The sequence below is a fragment of the Nannospalax galili genome, unplaced genomic scaffold (assembly GCF_000622305.1).
Source record: "Nannospalax galili isolate Female #2095 unplaced genomic scaffold, S.galili_v1.0 scaffold680, whole genome shotgun sequence".
Classification (NCBI taxonomy): domain Eukaryota; kingdom Metazoa; phylum Chordata; class Mammalia; order Rodentia; family Spalacidae; genus Nannospalax; species Nannospalax galili.
Window position 1 is genome coordinate 1,207,682 of NW_008348218.1, and position 18,474 is coordinate 1,226,155.

The 18,474-nt window shown below is 44.8% G+C and overlaps 1 protein-coding gene across 3 annotated transcripts in view; it reads left to right on the forward strand.

Moving 5' to 3' along the window:
• The first annotated feature begins 1,794 nt into the window (after nt 1–1,794).
• Nucleotides 1,795–18,474, forward strand: part of Fut10 (fucosyltransferase 10) — a 121,189-nt gene continuing 104,509 nt past the window's right edge. For all 3 annotated transcript variants that reach the window (XR_003851402.1, XM_008844924.3, XM_029569249.1), the window contains exon 1: nt 1,795–1,933. The gene's annotated coding sequence lies outside the window, so the exon portion shown is untranslated. The remainder of the gene's footprint in view (nt 1,934–18,474) is intronic.

Sequence of the window (18,474 nt, forward strand, 5' to 3'; positions counted from 1 at the left end):
TGTCCCTACACTGCCCCCTACACTGCCCCCACACTGCCCCCCACACCGTCCCCTACACTGTCCCTACACTGCCCTCTACACCGCCCCCTTACTGCCTTTGTACTGCCCTTACACTGTCCCTACACTGCCCCGACACTGCCCCCACACTGCCCCTACACTGCCTCCTACACTGCCGCCTACAATGTCCCTACACTTGAACATGCAGTTAAAACATGGCAACAAACACATTTCACCTCCTGCCTGGAAATCATTTCATCAAGGTATAAAAGTTCACTGGGCATGCTTCATATACTGCGAGTTACTATGGGTAAGTTTTAACACATAAGTCATCATTACACAATACAACACAACATACTTTTTTAGCTTTCTATAACAACTTCCTTCCTTCCCCTCCCTCCTCCCCCTCCCTGCTTATTGTTCAGTTAGTGGCAGTAGCTCGATTCATTCTCTCTCTCTCTCTCTCTCTCTCTCTCTCTCTCTCTCTCTCCTTTTTGAGACAGGATCTCCATTTAGCCCCAGCTGACCTGGAACTCGCTATGTAGACCAGGCTGGCTTCAAACTCGCTCTGCCTCCCAAGTGCTGGAATTAAAGGCGTGTACCACTACACCCAGCAGACAATTTTCTTTCTTTTCAAAAATATTTATATTTTAGACAGTGTCTCACTAAGCTGGCATAGATTTCTGATCCTTCTATTTCAGCATCTTGAGAGGTAAGATTATAGGCATGTCAAAACAATCAGATGTGAGTTATTTATTGCTTTAAAATGATTTTTAAAACTTTCAGATTTTAGGTTCATTTTCAGAGTAAAACAGGTTCTTTAGGCCTTAGACAGTGGCCATGGATTCAATCCCCAGCTCTACAAACAGCAAAACAAAATTTTCATTATTTATAAGGTTATTTCTCAGTTGCAAAGTTTCTTCCTTCCTCAGTGCTAGCCACGACTCAGAATGTTCTGCCTTCGGCCTCGGGTGCACACGGTCAGACAGAAAGGAGGAGGATGCTTTTTATTTGCATCTGCAGTGGACTCAGCATACAGTAACAGCCTCAGGTCTGACAAACAAATGCATTTTTTAACTGCTTTTTCCCTTCTTTGCATATCACTTGGTCCCAAGGTCAATGCCATGTGCTTTAGTTTTGTTAACAAAGCAGCCCACCTCTTGATGCCAGTTTCTACCAGCTAGCTGTCTTTGTATAACAGATCTTTCAGGGCTTGAATGTGTTCTCCAAAATTTCGAGTGTTGGACCTCACTCTCAACTCCACACACTGACGGTGTTTGGAAGGGGCAACCTTTCTGTTCCATCAGGGGTCAAATGAAATCCCTTTAGTGGGCACTGATGTCTTCAAGCTATCCTAGCTCCTAACACCACGGGCACTTAGTCACTAGGCTGAGGGTTAACATATGAATCTTGGGAGGATACATTCACACCACCACAACTAATGGAGCCAGACCAAGTGATCATCTTGGTCAGTCTACCAAACCCTGCTTGGAGGCTTATTGAAGGTGCCCAGTTTAATTTAAAAGGCTCACACTTTTCCTTCATCATTGACTTTAGGGTGTAAGAAGCAGAGTTTCCTGTGACAAGAAAAGGGTATCAAGGGTCTTCCTTTCAAGAGGAGTTTTCAGGAGGAATTTTACAGAACTTTCAGGAGGGCTGTGCCTGCAGTGCACGGGAGAGGATTGTCAGCCCAGTTCTCAGAAGCTTGGACCGCTAGCTCTTAGACACGGCATCCGTGAAAACGTGGATCCGGATCCCTGGGGCCAAAGGCTGCCGGGTGATCCCGGTGCTGCGCCTGCTACTCCATCGCGCCTTTTCGGGGTCTCCGCGCGAGATGGGGAGAGGACCAAAGTTGAAAGTGGGGAGCCAGCCGTGGTGCCCGGTGTCTCCAGCTCCCCGGAGGCCATTGGGGCTCTGCTCTCTTCTAGCTTGGAAGGTAGGTGGTGGGGACACAAGCAGAAAGTCTTGGAATCTAGGCCTGCTGAAGGAAACCGCTTCTCTGCCAGTAGGGAGGTATCCTAAGAGAAGGAGGGAGTTTGCTAGCGCTCGGGTCTGCTGAGGCCCTAGAAACCCTGGGTAATTTCCGGAGCCGCCTGGCCACTGGAAGCACCAGTGGGAGCATCTGGGAGCAGGAGCCCCTGGTCCCTGCTACTGCCCTGGCCACCTGATGGGGAGGAGGTTCCTGGGATTTGAGGGGAGGGGACCTCACTGCCCTGCTGTGTTGAGAATGGCCCTGGTGCACTTGGGTATTCGCTGGAAATCACTTGTTGATAGAATTTTGTGCAGTGCTAGTAGTAATTTAACTTTCCTAGGGTAGAAAACACTGTGCATTTAGTAAATACTTCAGAAGAGCAAGCTTTGATTACACATATGCAAGCCATGCTACGTGGTTTTATAGCCAGTTAAAGGTCCTCAGTATAGGATTCATTTTGTATGAGAATCAGAACACTGAGGTGATTTTTAAGATGTTTTATTGGGATTTTCCCATGATTTTCGATTCCTAGCAAATTTTATACAGAATGACTTTTTCTTAACCTTACAGCTCCAACAGGTTCCTCTCTACTCGCTGTGAGTAAATACTCACTTTGATATACCTGATAGAATATTTTATGAATGCAGTGACTTGTGTTGTGCAGTGCGTGCAACTGGGATTGGTATACTTTTGAACAAGATTAGCTTAGCTGGTGTTCAGGACCCTAATGCCTTCATATAACCTTTCTTCTTTCAGATGAGGTTGCTCCCCAGACACTCAGGACCAATCCAGTTTCTAGAGAGATCACACTACAATAGGGTCTTGACCTCCGTGGTCCACCATGGTCTTAAGATAGGCCTTTCAGGCAGGGCCTGACCATCTGCATTGAATAAGTAGCCCAGGTATTTATTAGAACACTAACATTACCAGCCACCAAAATAGACTTGGTCTTAGACCTGTCTCCTGAATACTTTCTGAGTTGGGTGTAGGACTGCAGGGCTGTTTCCCTAGCACTCGCTCTGGAGGCCAAGGCAAGAGAAAGTGATTTAGAAGCTAGCCTGCCAACATAGTCAGACCATGTCTTAGGAAAAAACAAAACAAACAGAAACAACAAAGCAAAACAAACCCCCTAAACTGTCTCCTGCCTCTAAGCCAAAGGCAGTGGACTATCAAGTAATCAATAAGGTGTGTTAGAATTCTGAATCTGTAATAACTCATTGACTGGCTTCCTGCCAGATGGCAATGTACCGGTAGTGAATTATAGCTTCAGCCGACACTGCATTAATGACAGAAAGCAGTGTCCGAGTTTTATCTTATAACAACATTAAAAAACTCAAGTTAGGATTGTAAAGAATATATTTAGTTTGGACATTGTATTCATGTATGCATAAATAAGGCTCACTATCAAACCTTTCCAGGATATGCTTAAATGCTTTTATATTTGGAATGTAGAGTTGAATTCAGCAAGAAATGCAACCACTTATTCAGCTATCAGCATTCTACACTAAACATTTCATACAGTATTATGATTTGAAGCTGAAATGTCTCCCACAGGCTCATGTGTGGACACTTGGTCCCTAGGTGGTGGTGTTGTTTTGGGAGGGTGTGAACCTCTGGGAAGTGGGGTGTAGGTGATAGAAGAAGACACAAGGTGGACTTTAAAGGTGGCGTTCACCACGGGTTGTGGTTTATGTTCTCTGTTAACTGGTCTGCGTGAACACCTACGAGCGTGTGCTCCCACTGCTATGGAGGGACCTATTTTGGCCATCATGGCTTCTCCTCCCACGGCAACCCAAAGTCCGTCCTGCCTCTGCCACATTTTTAGGCACAGTGACATAAGAAGTAATGGACACATAGAGTGCCATTGAACATGGGCTTTTGAAAATTAAAAAAATTAAGTTTATTTTTTATTCATTTTTCTTTTTAGATTCTTTTTTCTTTGAGGACAAGGTCTCCATTTTCAGAAAGAAATGCTGAATTTCTAAAAAATGAAATGGAGCTGGGTGTGTAGCTCAGTGGTAGGTCACTTGCCTAGTATGCTTGAGGCCTTTGCTTCAACTGCCAGGATTACCCCTCCCCAAAGAAAATGGTGATAAAGTACTTTTAAAAAATTTAAAAGTTGTGTATGTGCATGCGAGTGTGGGTGGCAATGGATCCGCCTGATGCTGGAGTTACCTGCCACCTGATTGGGTGTTGGGAACTGAACTCCAGTTGCTACAAGAGCAGTACAGGGCACACTCTTAACCAAGGAACCGTCTATACAGCCCTGATTAAACTTGTAATGTACAGATATGTTTTGCTTCATGTTTTCAGAAATCTTGGGTTGTGACCCCTCAGATCCTCTTCATTACTGTCTCTTTACTAGATTAGCCTCCTATGGAGACAGCTCTTCCACACTATTTACGGGATTGGAGCATTTTTGGAATGAAAGCTCAGACGATTTCCTGGTACAGCCTTTTGTCTTTAGACATGTGAAATATTAGCCATATTTTGTCAGTTTATTTAACCAGTTCCACATTCATGATTATGTAAATGATCAAACTAGATGAGGGATTTTAATTCAGATCTGCCAACTGGGAAAATTGTCACAGAGTAACCTAAACGCACTTGGAGAAAGAATAGTTACTAAGAGACCTCACAAGAGAAACACAGATGAGGAATGCCTGCCTCTTGTAGACTTGGGCTAGTTCTTAGTGTGATAGTGTGACAGCGTGATCAACTCCATTTTGTTCCCTCTTCTATTTGTTTCAGGCTAGCTCAGCCCAAGGCTGAACTTAGTTCCAGTAAGTCCCTTCCCCCTTAGGAGTCTAGTTCCAAGAAATAGCTGACCACAGAATGGAAAGTCACCACACAGACATTGTAACTGTTTAGGAGAAATTAACCCAAATAATATCCTGTTTTTCTTAGCAATGTACTGAAATAGTAATCACCCAAAAGCCCCCTGCCCTCAAGATTGTAAAACTGCCGTGGAATGATTAACCACTGCTTGCTTTGGCTTCTGTAAACCTGCTGATTGCAGCATTTAGGGGTCAACACAACCCCACTGTCCTTGCAGCTGCAAATACCACAGAAATGAAGCAATTGTGGTTTCTGCCTTTGAAAAATCCTCTTCCCACCTATAGCTGGGCTTCAGTCTCAGATTCCCAACTTGGAGACTGCAGCTTAATAAAATTTGGCTGATTAGGATACACTTGAGTTTGGGTGGTCTTTCCTGGTGATCTCAAACTCTGTAACATTTGGAGACCTCAGCGAGATCCTGGGAGACTCCCCCCTGCCCCACACAACTTGAGGTTGGTGGTCGGGGACAGGCCAGATATGCGGGCAAGCCCGGTTGCAGACTTGGAGGCCCACGGGAGCCTGAGACCATGGCCACCTAATTCAGGCCAGTAGCCTGGGATAGGCCTGACATGGGGGAGAGTCCAACTATGGACTCAGAGGCCTGCAGGAGCCTGAGACTGTGACTGCTGCCAAACTGAATACAAAAACGAAGACTGAGCTGCCTCTGAAACGTGCTTAGGGCGGGACCAATCAGTGAGTTGTTCTGGGGTCTGGACATTTGGGGAGATGTAGGGAAGATGGTCACGATGAACGACCCAGTCTCCAGGAGTAGCAGGAGACGCTCTCCTGTCCCCCTGGTTAGGGTTCTGGTGTATGAGTGAAGGTGCCACCGCATGTCTGTGCCTGTATCTGTTTGGTCCCCATTGTTTGTCTGGGTGTTTGTTCTTTTGTGCTCCTTGTTTCTATTTGGTGGATTTGTGTTTTCTGGTGTGCCTGTAAGTTCTGTTGCAGAGATGGGAGCTGGACCAAGCATAGCCAAGACCCCGTTGGGTTACATGCCATTTTCAGGAGTTCTGTGAGGTGGACTATGGAATCAATATGTCACCTGGGAAGCTCCACACCTTTTGTGAGCTAGAATAGCTCTCCTTTGGTGTGGAGTGCTGGATGTGGGGTCTTTCGACCCCCAAGCTGCCCAAAAAGTCTGGCAAGTGGTTACTAGTCAAGCTGACCAGTTCCTCTACATCGACTGCTGGATCTCCTGCTTCTACCACCTCTTCGGTTAAAGTGTTGATCCCTCAAACAGGATGTCTCTATTTTAGTCACTAGACCCCTGAATAAGATGCCTGAATTCTCAGCTTTAACTCCTGAGGAAGAGGATGATATGCCTCCTCCTTACTTCTCACATACCCAGCCAGTTCAAGACCCATCTGTGTCTGGGGGACCCTTTGCTCCAGCAGCAGTCCCTAGGATCTACCCTGACCTGCCCTTGCCACCACACATCAAGAATGGAGTAGATTATGCTGAGACTTCTACCCTGCTTGTCCTGCCTCTGAGAGAAGCATCCCCAAGTGGACCCATTCCACGGGGGGAGTAGCCAGACTCCCTTTTATGGTCTATATTTTGTTTTCAACTGGTGATTTATATAATTGGAAAACTCAAACCCCTCCTTTCTCTGAAAAACCCCAGGCCTTTACCAGTTTGTTGGAAACTATTTTCTTTACCCAGCAGCCTACCTGGGCCAATTGTAGACATCTCTTGGGTACCCTCTTCATGGTAGAAGAGAGGGACCAAATCGTAGCCAAGGCCTAGCTATAGCGGGCCTCATAGAATAGGGGAGAACACTGACGCTAGGTTCAAGTGAATCCTGCCCTCAGCCCTTCCAGATGGGGACCCCCAACACCGACCAAGGTAAGAGAGCACTAGACACCTGTTGCCAGGCTGACTGAAATGAGGGCAGCAGCCAGAAAGCTACTAACTTTCAAAGTTATCTGAAGTTATCCAGGGAAATCAAGAGTCCCCTGGGGGATTTCTCGAGCGTCTTTGAAATGTATACTGGGAGTTTACCATCACTGATCTTGATGCACTGGAAAATCAGCAGGCCTTTGTAACCCAGTTGGCCCCAGATATCCACAGAAAATTAGAAAAACTAGAAGGGTTTGAAGGGATGAACAGGTCGCAACTAGTAGAAATAGCACAAAAAGCCTTAGTAATAGAGACCCTGATGAGAAAAAGGATAAAAGACTAACTCGAGTAATGGTGGCCGCATGGAGGGAAGAGGACGATAAAAGCCCCAGCTCTAGGCAGCCCAATCAGAATAGAACAAAACTGAAAAAGGATCAGTGCACCTCCTTCAAGGAGAAAGGACGCTGGAAGACTGAATGTCTGCAACTTAAGTGGAAAAGGCGAGGAAAGGTCTTCAACTTGGAAAATGCAGACTGATGGGGCCAGGGCTCTATTTCAATGTGCCCCCGAGAGCCCTTGCTTATTGGTAAAGTCAGGGGCAAGACTCTCAAATTTCTGATAGACACTGGAACAGCCCATTGGTATTAACTCAGCCCTTGGGCCCACTTGCCAAAAGAAAAACTACCCTCCAGGGGGCCACCAGGACTGGGACTTACGCCTGGACCACCAGACACAAGGTAGACCTTGGACAAGATAGTGTGATTCTTGCCTTTTTTTTTTTTGGTCTTTTTGAGACCGGGTCTCTGTGTAGCCCCAGCTGGCCTGGAACTCACTATGTAGACCAGGCTGGCCTTGAACTCACAAAGATCTGCCTGCCTCTGCCTCTGAGTGCTGGGATTAAAGGCATGCGCCACCACACCCGGCTTTATCTTTCCTTTCCTCATATGCTGGATTGCCCATACCCTTGATTGGCAGAGGTTTGCTAAGAAAGCTGGGAGTCACCATCACCTTCAGTGAAATTGAAGACTTCAAGAATCCCTACCCAGCTATTCCAGTAAGTTGCCCTTTGGTGGATGAATACAAACTAATGGACAGGGACGTGGAGGGAGGAGAGGAGGGTGAATTTCTCCAGAGCGGAGACAGAAGTATCTGGGGGGGGGATGGGCAGAACCCCCCCCCCCCACTGGCCTCACATTGACTGCCAGTCATTGTTCAGCTCCTGAGCTTGGCAGCACTTATCAGAGTAAAACAGTATCCAATTTCAAGGGACACTAAGACTGGCATCAGAAAATACATTAGCCACCTTAGGGGGGAGGGGATTTTGGTCTCTTTCCACTCATTATGTGATACTCCTCTACTTCTCGTTGTCAAACCGGGCACTATCAGCCCTGTTCAGGGCCTAAGGGAAGTAAAGAAGAGGGTGAGAACTAGTCACTCGACAGTACCAAACCCTTACACCCTGTCAGCCTGTTAGATCCACTGGAAGATTGGGTGTACTGTCCTGGATCCAAAATAGGCCTTTTTCTCTCTGCCTCTGGCACCCGAGAGTCAGCCTATATTTGCATTTGAATGGACAGTCCCTGAAGTTGGGACACAAGAACTCTCCCACTCTATTTAATGAAGCCCTTCCTGTGGACCTGCTTGAATACCTCCAAGAACACCCAAAAGTCACACTTTTGCAGTACACGAAGGACCTGACTGCCACACACACCCTGGAAGAGTGCTGACGCAGAGCGAAGAGCAGCCGAGAAGCTCCAATTGGGCTATTGTGTATCTGCCCAAAAGGCCCAACTGTGCTCCAGTCAGGTAACTTCTAGGGTGCTGCCTGGAGGGCGGCCACAGGACTGGGTCTCCTAGCAGAACCTAGGCTATCCTGAGCGTTCCTGAGTCTTCTGATAAAAGGCAGCTGGGAGAATTTCTGGGGAAGGGTGGATTGTAGACTATGAATACCTAGCTTTGCAGAAATTGCTAAACCATTATACCAGAACCTAGGGGGGAAATCATCCCCCCCTAAGCTGGGAGACTAGGGAAAAGGAAGCCTTCCTAAAACGTAAGGAGGCACCGATGTGAACGCCAGGGAGTGGCCAAGGATGTTCTGATTCAAACCTTGGGGCCCTGGAAAGGGTCAGTGGCATACCTGTCCAAACGCTTGGGCCCCGGCACAGCGGGATGGTCTGCTTGCATCCCCATTGCTGCCACAGCATTGCTGTTAAAGGAGACTGATTGACTATGGGGCAAGAGGTAGTTGTCACCATGCCCAATTCAATTGAAATACTCCTCCACGGAACCCCTGAGCTTTGGATGTCAAATGCCTGCATCACCTACTACATGGCCCTCCTTCTAGATATACCCAGAATCACGTTCTTAGCCTCTACAGTACTGAATCCAGTGTCTATATTACCTGACCCCAGAGAATGGCCAGCCCATGACTGTGTTCAGGTTACTGACCACCTGCAACATGGGGGTCCCCACCTTCGAGATCAGCCTCTTGAGAAAGCAGATGCTACCCTGTACACAGGGGGAACAGTTACATACATGACAGGATCAGGTATGCAGGGGAGGCCGTGATCTCTTTCAGAAGTGATTTGGGCCCAGTCCCAGCCCCAAGGAACCTTAGCCCAGAGGGCTTAAGCACTAAGGTGGGAAAATGGTTGTGCAGTTGATATTTACACCGTCAGTCAGTACGTCTTTGCCTTTGCATGTGTCCATGGTGCCTTGTACCAGGAATGGGGCCTGCTCACCTCTGCTGGACAGAAATCAAAAATAAAGAAGAAATTTCAGCCCTCCTGATGGCCGTTTGCCTGAAAAACTTGCTATTATTCACTGCCCTGGACATCAATGAGGGGCTCAGCCAAACCTCGAGGTGACCACTTGCAGATGGGGCAGCAAAAAGAGCTGCCAAAGAGCCAGTGGGGCCACTATACCTGCTAGGCCCACCCTAGGTCCTCACTCTCCTGCCCAAAGCAGACCTGTTGGAACACCCTGAGTATACCAATGAAAAGGAAAATTGGGCTCAGCAGCAGGGATCCACCAAGACAGAAGATTGGTGGAATCTCTCAGATGGATCCCCCATTCTACTGGAGGCTCTGGGGCTGCCTTTCCTCCCTCAAATCCATCAAAGCACAAACCTGGGATCAACTAAGTTGAAAGAACAGCTATTTCTTGTTCCATGATGAAAAAGTTGAACACATCACCTGCCAATGTGCCATCTGCACCTAGGTAAATCCAAAAGGCGGAAGACTTGCCCCTATGGGCATCCGAGAGAGGAGATTTAGTTCCTTTGAACACTGGGAGTTGGACTTCACCAAGGTCACTCTGGCAAAGTTTGGCTATCGATACTTGTTGGTCTTCATAGATACCTTGTCAGGATGGGTTGAGGCTTTTCCTACTAGGTCTGAGACAGCTAATGTGTTCACTATGAAATTACTCATGGAAATTTTTTCTCAAATTTAGTCTTCCCTCCTCTCTGGGATCTGACAGTGGCTTGGCCTTCATGCCCAAAGTTTCACAACAAGTGGCCGATATTCTGGGGATAAATCGGAAAGTACATTGTGCCTATAGACCCCAGAGTTCAGGGCAGGTAGAGAGATCTAATAGGACACTTAAAGAAACTTTAACTGAATTCTGGGCAGAAACTGGTGAGGGATGGACTGAGTTGCTTCCTACCATTCTTTCTAGGATTAGATGTTCTCCATTTGAGATAATGTTTGGCCACCCACTTCCACTAATCCCTGCTAAGGGAAAGTCACCTGCTATTGAAATGTCTAATTATTCCTTCCTCAAGTCCCTACAGGCTCTGCAACAAGCTTCCTGAGACATCCAGTCCGGCCTTTCACCACCGTCACCCTCACCAACAGAACTGAACTGGTACACAAGTTCCAGCCCTGAGATTTGTTATGGGTCCATTGCCTGTCCAGTAGGACCTTGGAACCTTCCTGGAAAGGACCATCCCTCATAGTCCTGACTACACCCACGGCCGTCAAAGTAGCAGGAACTGCAGCTTCGATACATCACTCCCACCTGAAAGCTGACACAACCAGTCACGGAAAAGGTGAAAGCTGGACAGTGTCTCAGAATCCACAGCATCCCCTGAAGGTGCGATTCACTCGAACATTGGACTCAGACTAATGTTGATACTGGGAAGCCCGACCTGTATCTCTCTGATGTGGGCCAATTAGAAATGGTGAGACCTGGGATTGGGAATTGTCCTGAACTGCAGATGGGAAAGTACTAGGCGTTTTTTTGAAATGCCACCTCCCAGCCTTTGTTTAGAATAGATCTCTGCAACCTCTTTGATAACAATGGGGTCATGGCCGAATGCTACAGCTATCACAGAACACACTTGGGCTGTCAGACTAAAATCCAAGAATTGGGGATATGGCCTTTTCAATTTCAAGCATGCCCGCCTACTGGACTGGCACATTGCCATAAAAGAAAAAAGGATTACCATTGTTCGTCACCAGGCTGTGAGACTGAGTCCACCTAGGGTGGGCATCAAGATGCATTCATTCATATACAGTGGGAAAATCCTTCCCAGGATTGTGTTTTGTGAAATGTAACCCCTTTAAGAGTTGTGGCATGGAATGAGTTAAGTGCTCAGCACTGGCTTACAGGCTGAACCTGGGAACTTAACCTCAAGTTGGAGGTTATGGAAATGACCCTGGTGTGGAATTCATTATACAGAGGAAAGTACTGCTGTATTGAGCCAATCCTATAGGGCCAGGAAGGAGTTGGCTACCCTATCTGAAAACCAAACCATTGACCCCTTCTTCTCTTGCCTTTCCCCAAACTACCCAATCTATAGTAGTAAGTCAGGCTTTAGTCACTGCTACCCAAATTACTCATTTGTCTCCTCGGACAGTGCCCACATGATGAGAAATGGCCCTAACCTCGAATGATGTCCCTGAGATTGAAACTTTGAGGTTAATACATTATTGGATAAATTGTACCGCCCCTAGTCTGGGACAGGAATGTTGGCTCTGTCTAGATCCCCAACCCCCCTTCTACGTGGGGATAGCAGTCAATGTCTTTATTTTCTCTCTTACTACTCCACTAGAAGGCACAGACTTCAGATCACAAGAAACTAGGCCCACCCTGGAGACCTGCAAGGAAAAGGAACATGTTTGGCCTCCTCAAGCTGTGTCCTTAATTCCCTTTATAGTCAGTCCTGTAGTTCCCTAACCCGTACCATCAGGTCTACAACTGTCAGGCCCCACCAGGAACATGGTGTGCCGGTACCTTTGGTCTTGCCAAATGTGTAACAGCTGAGCACCTGGAATTGGAACCACATGGAGGAAGTTTTTGCATCCTGGTCTACGTCTTCCCCCAGGTATATGTATATAATGGGTCTCAATTAAGGAACCAGTATTTAACTAATAGTGCACCTACTCAAACAGAGAGCAGCTCTGGCTGTCCTCGTTCCTCTCCTAGTGGGAACGGATATTGCAGGTTCTGCCACGTTAGGAGCATCAGCACTAGAGATCAAAACTTCAAAATCCTGAGTGCCAGAATAGATGGGGACATTGACCATCTCAGAAATTCTATAGGACAACTTGAAAAACAAGTGGACTTTCTGGTGGAGATGGTCTTACAAAACTGTAGAGGGTTAGGCTTGTTATTCCTAAAACGAGGAGGTCTTTGCATAGCTCTGGGTGAAAAATGTTGCTTTTATGCAAATAATTCAGAAATTATAAGAGAAACTTTGGCTCTGGTCAAAACCTAGACCACAGAGCCAAAGAGTGAGCTGAGGTCGCTAGTTGATATGAGTCTCTTTTCTCCTGGTCTCCATGGCTTACCACCCTAATCACAGTAGCTGGCCCCTCCTCCTGTTACTCCTCTGTGTTACCATAGGCCCGTGCATTCTGAATCGGTTACTTACATATATAAAAAAGAGAATCAGTGCAGTCAAGATACTAACCTTACAGACTCAATATCAACCCATAGTCCAGCATGAATCAATGATTTGATCCATATGAGCCAGGGTCAGTGGGGAATGTGACAGCGTGATCAACTCCATTTTGTTCCCTCTCTTCCGTTTGTTTCAGGCTAGCTCAGCCCAAGGCTGAACTTAGTTCCAGTAAGTCCCTTCCCCCTTAGGAGTCTAGTTCCAAGAAATAGCTGACCACAGAATGGAAAGTCACCACGCAGACATTGTAACTGTTTAGGAGAAACTAACCTAAATAATATCCTGTTTTTCTTAGCTATGTACTGAAATAGTAATCACCCAAAAGCCCCCTGCCCTCAAGATTATAAAACTGCCGTGGAATGATTAACCACTGCTTGCTCTGGCTTCTGTAAACCTGCTTATTGCAGCATTTAGGGGTCAACATAACCCCACTGTCCTTGCAGCTGCAAATACCACAGAAATGAAGCAATTGTGGTTTCTGCCTTTAACAATCCTCTTCCTGCCTATAGCTGGGCTTCAGTCTCAGATTCCCAATTTACAGACGAGTCAGCTGCAGCCTAATAAAATTTGGCTGCTTAGGATTAACTGGAGTTTGGGTGGTCTTTCCTGGTGGTCTCAAACTCTGTAACAATAGTCAACAGTTCCCCACCTCACGTGTCTGTTCAGGTTGGAGCTTTATACCAGTTTTTGCCGTCAGTACTGCAGTTAGGTGCTTCAGCATTTGTGTGGAATTTAAAGGTGCGATCTTCAGTCTGTGGTGGAAAGTGAAGGCGCTGTGGTAACACCAGTGCCCCCACTAATTACCAGTCTTGATTCAGGTGGTTGCTATAGTTCCTTCTCCCTTTCTATGGTTCCCTTTATTGGGTCAACAGGAAGACTTTTTCCATATAGAGATCTTTAACTCAAGGCTACTTTATATAAAAATGCTCACAAAATAGGAAGTCCATTAAAAAAGAATAAGAGTACACTCATGCCAGTAAATGTTGGTAAAAAATTTTGCGTAAAAATGGAGATCTGAGCCATTACATCATAACCCTCCAGTTCCCCAGGGACAGTGGAAGGCCTTGAGGAAGGCTGCTGGAAATGAACAAATAGGCCAACTCTTTTTTCACCCTACTTGTAGTTTGCTCTGTTTCCTGAGTGTGAATGGAGATGTGATGTCTCTGCTGCCTGCCCCAGCTGTCTACTACCGTGCCTTTGCTACAGTTAAGGACCTTTCCTCTGGAAGTGTAAGCCAAAGTAAGCTCTTCTATAAGTTGCTTTTGGTCATGGTGTTTTAGTCACAGCAACAAAAAAGTAACTAATACAACTCTAAAGTCTGAAACAGCAGAAACCTCTTCATTCTGTTTCTGGTCCTGCACAGTCAACAATTGATGCTCGGTACGAACAGTTTTCTAGTTTTCTTTGAGATACTTAGTCTTACTGCCGCAGAAGAACATAATTAGGAGTTCTCTTGGGCTGCTGCTGCTGCTGGTGCTGGTAGAAGAGTGCTTGCAGGAGTCTGAGGTAGTCTCACTCAGCTCCAAACCCCCTTCTGCACACCTAATGGCTGGCCCCGGGCAGTGTACACCAGCCACGTCATGTGCTACAGCAGCTGAGCTCCTTGGGTGAGGAGGATTGGGATATTAGAGTCCATTTCAGATGTTGTATCTTATGGTCTGAACAAATACATACCTCCGTCCCAGAAAAGAATATTATGGAGCACTTTCCTGAAGGCCTGAGATTCACCTGCAGGCAATGATGAAACAGACGGGACTCTCGGGGTGCTAGTGAATTAGAGCTTGGGGCCTTCATGGAGCCTTTAGAAAACTGAATAGTTTTAATTAAAATGTTTTTTTATTATTGTGCAAATATGTGACATGTGCATGTGAGTGTGGGCACATGTGCCACTGCATGGATGTGGAGGTCAGAGGACAACTTTGGGATGTCAATTCTGTCTTCCCATTGTGGTTTCCAGGGATCAGACATAGGTGGTCAGATTTGTATAAGTGCTTTTACCAATTGTGCCATCTAGCTGGCCTGAAAATGGTAGTTTTATTCCCATTCAAGATGGTGATATGAGTGCCTGTTTCCGGCCTCCCTCTGGCATAGGGGCTGAGAATGCCGGGGACTGCCTGAGAGCACCCGGATCCTGCCTCCACATAGTGGTGAGCTTCCCCTAATTGCCGTACCCAACCTCCTAACTTGGATTGCAAGAGGCACCTCCCAAGGCCCCAGGGCAGACCTGGCTTTGGTAGGATAAGGCTGAGATCTTAGCAGACAGCCTGAGAGAGCAAGTTCTGACCTCCATCTGTGTAGTGGCTGTGATTTCCAGCCTCCCTCTGGCTTAGGTGCTGAGAACTCAGTAGACCAACTGAGAGTTCCAAAATCAACCCCCTCTTAGGGAACTTCCCAAATTTTGCTCTGAGTTGCCATTAGTAAGGGTCCAAACCTTAGAAGGAAGCCTGAGTGTACCTGACTGGAACCTGACTTGGGCTTCTGTGGGAGCTCCTGAGTAACTGATGTGAAGCCATCAGGTCCCTCCAAATTAAAACCTGAGAGAACCTGAAACCTGGACCAACCAGCTTTACATAAACAATAAGAAAAGGACCAAGGCACCCCGGCAATACAAACAGAAGCATGCTTCAATTTAATTCTCATATCAGAATTACAAACAACAAAAGAAATTCACATGCCAAAATCACATTGAAAGAACAATAAAATGGAAAGCCAAAACACTATGTCCCCACCAGACTTCACCAGTCCTGTAGAAGAGTTCTACAAGGAGAACCCCCTAGAGATAACACAGGACACTGAATTTAAAAGAACAGTCATAAACATGATCAAGGAATTCAGTGAATTTAAAGAACACAGGAACAAACAAGTCAAAAAACTAAAAGAAGATAGGGATAAACTTCTGAATAAATTCAAAAAAGAGATAGAAACATTACCAAAAACTCAGGCAGAAATGAAGAAGGAAGTGAAAAACTAAATAAACCATCTTGAAACAACAGGGGAAAGCCTTTCCACTAGAATGAATGAAATGGAAAACAGAATATCAACACTGGAGGATAAAGTTGAAAAATTGGACCACTCAAGCAAAGATTATGAAAAATTGAAAAAAAAAAAAACAGGAATGGAATATGCAAGAGAGGTGGGACACCATAAAAAGACCAAATCTACATATCATAGACATAGAGGAAGGAGAAGAATTTCAGGTTAATGGTATTGATGAGATATTTAAAAAAATATTTTTATGCGTATGAACATAAGATTGAGAGGAGGCGCAAATTAAAAGCCTTTAGAAAAATGAGTAGTTTTAATTAAAATTTTTTTTATTATTGTGCAAATATGTGGCATGTGCTTGTGTGTATTGCCTGCACATATGTGAATGCACCCGTGTTATGCAATGCCGCAGAGGTCAGAAGAAGGCTTCAGATTCCCCTGGAACTGGAGTTAAGGACGATTCATAGCTGCCATGTGGGTGCTGGGAATCGAACCCAGGTCCTTGCAAGAGCAGTCAGTACTCTTAACTGCTGAGCCATCTCTCCAGCCCCGATATTGACCAGATCTTAAGCAGGATTGTGGAAGAGAATTTCCTGAAATTAAGGAAAGACATCCCCACACAAATACAGGAAGTACATAGACACCAAATAGGCAGGATCAGAAAAGTAACTCCCCATGACATATCATAATAAAAGCACTAAATGTACAGAACAAAGAGAGAATACTGAAAGCAGCAAAAGAAAAACAAGTCACATACAAAGGAAACCCCATCAGAATTACAGATGATTTATCAATGCAAACTATGAAAGCCAGAAGAGCCTGGACCAAGGTATTTCCAGTTCTACATGACAATAGATTCCAGCCCAGAATACTTTATCCAGCAAAAATGTCTAGTTTAGTTGAGGGGGAAAAGAAAAATCTTCCATGACATGAATAGCCTGAAAGAATAAATGTCCACAAAACCAGCCTTCCAAACAATACTTGAAGCAATACAGGGAGCAGAGAAACAACTATACCCCAGGGCAATGAAAGAAAACAAATAAAGGTATAATCGAGGAAACACAAAATTACACAGAGAACAAAAACAGCAATCAAAATGATGGCAACCAATACACATCTTTCAATAATAACCTTAAATATCAATGGGCTGAACTCCCCAGTGAATAGACACAGGCTAACTGAATGGATTAAGAAACAAAATTTATCTTTTTGCTGTCTGCAAGAAACCCATCTCACCTTCAAGGACAGGCACTACCTTAAGGTGAAAGGATGGAAAAGAATATTCCAAGCAAATGGCACTAAGAAACAAGCAGGAGTTGCAATTCTAATACCTGACAAAATAGACTTCAAGGTAAAACTAGTCAAAAGAGATAAGGAGGTTCACTTCATTCTGATCAAAGGAACAGTTAACCAAGAAGATATTACAATCATTAACATATATGTACCAATCTGTGTCACACCCAAATTCTTAAAAACAACAGTACAGGACTTTAAGACACAGATTAATCCCCAACTGAGTAACAGCAGGGGACTTCAATACCCCACTGTCTCCATTAGACACGTCAACTGGACAAAGAATAAACAGAGAGACATCTGAATTAAGTGATACCATACATCAAATGGACCTAACAGACATCTTTTGAATATTCCACCCAAGCACCAAAGAATATACTTTCTACTCAACACCCCATGGAATGTTTTAAGAAATCACCCACATACTGAGGCACAAAACAAATCTCAACAAATACTAAAAAATAGAAATAATCCCATGCATTCTATCAGACCACAATGCAATAAAGCTCAAAATCAACACTGGACAAAGCCTTAGTCACTATATGAATTCATGGCGATTAAACACACTCCTAAACAATGAGTGGGTCAAAGGAGAAATTAAGAAAGAGATAGAAGAATTCCTGGAATTCAATGAAAAGGACAATACAACACAACACAAACTCTGGGACACTTGAAAAGCAGACCTAAATGGGAAGTTTATAGCTTTAAGTGCGTACATCAAAAAATTAGAAAGAGCCCAAATAAATGATCTAACACTGCAACTCAAGGTACTGCAAAGACAAGAACAAATGAAACCCAAACCCAGAAGAAGAGAAGAAATAACAAAAATCAGAGCAGAAATTAATGAAATAGAAACAAAGAAAACAATACAAAGAATCAATGAATCTTAAGAGCTGCTTCTCTGAAAAGCTAAACAGGATAGACAGACCCCTAGCCCAGGTAACCAAAAGAAAGAAAGAGCAAATCCAAATTAACAAAATCAGAGATGAAAGGGGAACCATCACAGCAGACACCAAAAAATTCCAGACCATTATAAGGGAATATTTAAAAAAAACTATTTGCTACCTATTTGAAAATCTAAAAGAAATAAATGGATATCAAAAATAATGGGAACCACCAAAGTTAAATGAAGAAGAGATCAACAGTTTAAATAGACCTATAACATATAAGGAAACCGAAACAGTAATACAAAGCCTCCCAACCTAACAAAGGCCAGGCCCAGATGGATTTACAGCAGAATTCTACCAGACATTTAAAGAAGACCTCCAACCAATACTACTTAAATTATTCAACGTGATAGAAACAGAAGGAGAGCTCCCAAATTCCTTCTATGAAGCCAGCATCACTCTAATACCCAAACCAGGTAAAGACACAACCAAAAAACAAAACTATAGACCCTTATCCTTAATGAATATAGATGCAAAAATTCTCAACAAAATATTTACAAACCACATACAGACACAGATCAAAAAGGTCATTCACCATGATCAAGTAGGCTTTATTCGAGAGATGCAGGGATGGTTCAATATACACAAGTCAGTAAACGTCATTAATCATATAAATGAACTCAAAGACAAAAACCACATTGTCATCTCAATAGATGCAGAAAAGGCTTTTGACAAAATTCAGCATGCATTTATGT